Here is a 4,178-nt window from a genome sequence, read left to right as displayed (position 1 = left end):
TAAATCTCATCTTATGCCCTTTACATCGGAGTGAGTCTCGAGTTTGTCGGTTGGGGTTGATTTGGGAGGCTTTCTCGGACCCAACATGATGATACCACAGCATTCTAGCCCAGGGTGATGGAGTGAGACTCTGTCTCAAAAAAAAAAAAAAAAGATTATCCTCTGACTGAATTGTATTGCCAAGATTCCCTCCAGTCATCACATCCTATGATTCATTTATGTGCTCATCAAACATTTATATGCCAGACTGTATGATAAAAACTTTTAGGACCCTCATAAAACCCTCATTCCAGAGGGGTCCTGCCCTATGCCCAGGAAGAAGACTTTTACACAGAGAAGCCAGGGAGGACCTGAATAGACAGGCCTCACTGGGTTCTCCACCTCAGTCAGCTTTTTAAGGCGAGCATCAGAAGCTGGGGAGGTTGATGTGCAACAGCATACTTTGGCCAAGTATTTGCTGGAGCTGACTATCGTTGACTACGACATGGTACATTATCACCCTTCTAAGGTAGCAGCAGCTGCTTCCTGCTTGTCTCAGAAGGTTCTGGGCCAAGGAAAATGGAACTTAAGGCAGCAGAATTACACAGATTACACAGAGTACGAAGTACTGGAAGTCGTGCAGCACATGGCCAAAAATGTGGTGAAAGTCAATGAAAATTTAACCAAGTTCACGACTGTCAAGAACAAGTTTGCAAGCAGCAAACTCCTGAAGATCAGTACAATCCCTTGGCTGAATTCAAAAGACCTTGCCTCCTAGGCTGCATGGCCCTCAGGGCTGAGTGCTTCATTCATGCAGTTTTTTCTTACTGGAACTCTTGACTTTGTACATAGCCTTCTGGTCTATTTCATGAAACCTCTTCTCAGACCAATTTTCTAAATGTATATTGAGGAAAAAATAAAGCTATTCATTTTTCCTTTTTTTTTTTTTTTTGAGTCTCAAGCTGTGCCCCTGGGTAGAGTTCTGTGGCATCACAGCTCACAGCAACCTCCAACTCCTGGGCTCAAGCGAGTCTCCTACCTCAGCCTCCCAAGTAGCTGGGACCACAGGCACCTGCCAAAACTCCTGGCTATTTTTTGGTTGCAGCCGTCATTGTTGTTTGACAGGCCGGGCTGGATTCGAACCCGCCACCTTAGGTGTATGTGGCTGGCGCCTTAGCCACTTGAGCCACAGGTGCCGAGCTTGATTTTTCTTAAGGTAAAAAAAAAAATTGTTTTTTGCTAAATGATGATGTGTCACTGCTGCTAAATGATGATGTGTCAAATGTGTCGTTGTTTAACAGGCCTGGGATGGGTTCAAACCTGCCTGCCTTGGTGTATGTGGCCAGCACCCCACCTACAGAGCTACGAGCACCACCACTACTGAAACTTAATTATTTTATTTTTTAGAGACAGGGTCTTACTTTGTTGCCCAGGAGGGAGTGCAGTGCTGTAGTGATAGTTCTCTGCACCTTGGACCTGCTGGGCTCAAGAGATTCTCCTGCCTCAGCTTCTAAGTAGCTAGGACTACAGGCACGTACCACCATGCCCAGCTAGTGCCCAGAAAACAATTGAAATTTTTTTTTTTTTTGTAGAAAGTTATGCTGCTCAGGCTGGTTTTGAACTCCTGGCCTCAAGCAATCCTCTCACTTCTGTCTCCCAAAGTGCTGGGCTTATAGGCATGAGCCACTGTGCATGGCTTAAAGTTTTATTTATACGAATAGGTTGTGAACCAGATTTGGTCTAAGAACCCTAGTTTGCTGAACCAGATCTTAAGCTATGCTGCTCTACTGATAAAGACGTCACTATAAACTCTAATCTTCAAGAGAAAGTATCGACGCCTTTCTTTTGCAGAGGAGGATGTCTTTTCTAAAGCACTTTCCCATCTGTTATTTAATTCGGTCCTGCCAGATTATGAGCCCTTTGAAGTTAAGGACTGTGTTTTATTCATTTTTCTATTTCCTATAAGACTTACCTAGCACTGTGCAGGGCATATAGTAGTCTTTCCTCCCTCCCTCCCCCCCTCCTCCCTCACTTCCTCCTTCCCTTATTCCATTTTTCCTTCCATTCTTGAGATGGGGGCCTTGCTTTGTTGCACAGGCTGGACTTAAACTCTTGGCTCAGGAGATCCTCCTGCCTCAGCTTCCCAAATAGCTGAGACCACAGGTGCATGCCACTGAGCCCTGTCTATGGTTGACACTTGATAGATGTGTCAGTTGAATTAAATTATCATAATGATTTGGCAACATTGACAGCTTAAAGGTTATTGTTCCCATTGTACAGAGATTAAACAGAGGCACACAGAGATAGGTGGCTTGTTTATTATGTTTATCCAGAGTTTTTGGCAGAATAAGAACTTGAACCCTGCCTTTGAGCCTTTTGGGCAGGACAGACTTCCCTGCTGGGCTGTAAAGAGCCCCACATGGGCAAGATACTGCTGATCTTCTTTTGTGTATCTGGTTAAATTCTGTGATAGTATCATCTTTTCAGCTCTGACTGTACCTTTCCCGGCCCCTCCCTCTTATTTGAAGTGAATCCTTAGGGGATGAATCATTTTATACAAGTCAAGATTTCTAGGCAATAGAGTTTATCCCTTTAAGCCTCGGACTGTTTCAAAAGGATTGTATAGAAATCTTTCTGAAGTGCCCTGCTCTTGGTTTTCCTTTCAACTGAAGTTACCCTCGAGGAGAATTGAGTTCTTTGTGATAAACCATGGGCCATGGTTATAGACACCAGTGACTGGGCCATAGAGAGACCCCGGACACACTCATGACATCCAAGAAGGCACGTGGAATGGCAAATTCTGCACTTCTTGGAAGTTATTATTATTGTTTTTCTGATAGAGGTTTCTGTTCCTCAACAGTCTGTCATCTGTCATTTCTTGAAGCTGAAGGAACACTCTGCCTGAAGTAGCCTCTCTCTACCCTGTCATTTGCTGTTTTTTTTCACCTATGGGCTTGGAAATCCATTAATCAAGAGTTGGTTAAGGGCAGTGCCTGTGGCTCAGGGAGTAGGGTGCTGGCCCCATATATCAAGGGTGGTGGGTTCAAGCCCAGCCCCGGCCGAACTGCAACAACAAAAAAATAGCTGGGCATTGTGGCTGGTGCCTGTAGTCCCAGCTACTCAGGAGGCTGAGGCAGGAGAACCGCCTAAGCCCAGGAGTTGGAGGTTGCTGTGAGCTGTGATGCCACAGCACTCTACACAGGGTGACAAAGTAAGACTGTCTCTAAAAAAAAAAAATTAAAAAAAAAAGAGTTGGTTAAAACTCTGCAGGAGGCTCGGCACCTGTGGCTCAAGTGGCTAAGGCACCAGCCACATACACCTAAAGTGGTGGGTTCAAATTCAGCCCCAGCCTGCCAAAAACAACAATGACCGCTGCAACCAAAAAATAGCCAGGTGTTGTGGCGGGCACCTGTGGTCCCAGCTACTTGGGAGGCTGAGGCAGGAGACTCGCTGAGCCCAGGAGTTGGAGGTTGCTGTGAGCTGTGAGCTGTCTCACTTCATTGCTCAGGCTGGTTTTGATTATAGGTGATCTGCTTCCATCATGTTATTTTCCGTAATTTGTTTATGTTTATCTATGTGAGTGGTGTTCTCCCTGGGAGCAAAGTTCCTCTGGAGAGGGGATTTATGGCAGTTTTACTCCCAGAAGGCTCTGTCTTTTAGTGAAATAAAGGAAGTTCCAAAAAGGCTTCTTTCTCCATCTACTGTATCTCAAATGTCTTCAGTTTAAAATTATCTTCATATCAACTCTGGGGGCAAAACACATACCTGAAAGGGGAAAATGGGTTCTGAATGAGGATCAAAGAAGTACACACATTTTAGTAACCTCTACCATGACACTTCAGAGTCATTTAAAAAAAGTTCTGATTCTTGGGCAGCGCCTGTGGCTCAAAGAGTAAGGTGCTAGCCCCCATATACCGGAGGTTTTGGGTTCAAACCCAGCCCCAGCCAAAAAAAAAAAAAGTTCTGATTCTTAGCTATGTTCTGTGTAGGTGAGGTGGCCAGGTAGCTGACTGATGGATAGGTGTGTGTACAAGATAAGTTGTAATCGCATTTCCGGAGGCTAGGTCTCTTGACTCCAGTCATTTAGAGCCAGGGACCAGTCTTCCATCTGCTTCAGGAGGTGATGGAGAGGTCAGGAACATGGTAAGATCTTGGGGGTATGAGTCCTAAAATTCCACCATTAGAGCTTCATTCTTTAG

General features: G+C 45.0%; 1 pseudogene; it reads left to right on the top strand.

Moving 5' to 3' along the window:
* Window positions 1-484: 484 nt before the first annotated feature.
* LOC100957620 overlaps window positions 485-4,178 on the top strand; it is a 143,028-nt pseudogene continuing 139,334 nt past the window's right edge.

Source organism: Otolemur garnettii, unplaced genomic scaffold (genome assembly GCF_000181295.1).
Source record: "Otolemur garnettii isolate 467f Iridium unplaced genomic scaffold, OtoGar3 scaffold00024, whole genome shotgun sequence".
Taxonomy (NCBI): Eukaryota; Metazoa; Chordata; class Mammalia; order Primates; family Galagidae; genus Otolemur; species Otolemur garnettii.
The sequence above is the reverse complement of the archived record's forward strand: the minus strand, read 5'-3'. Positions and strand labels throughout refer to the sequence as shown.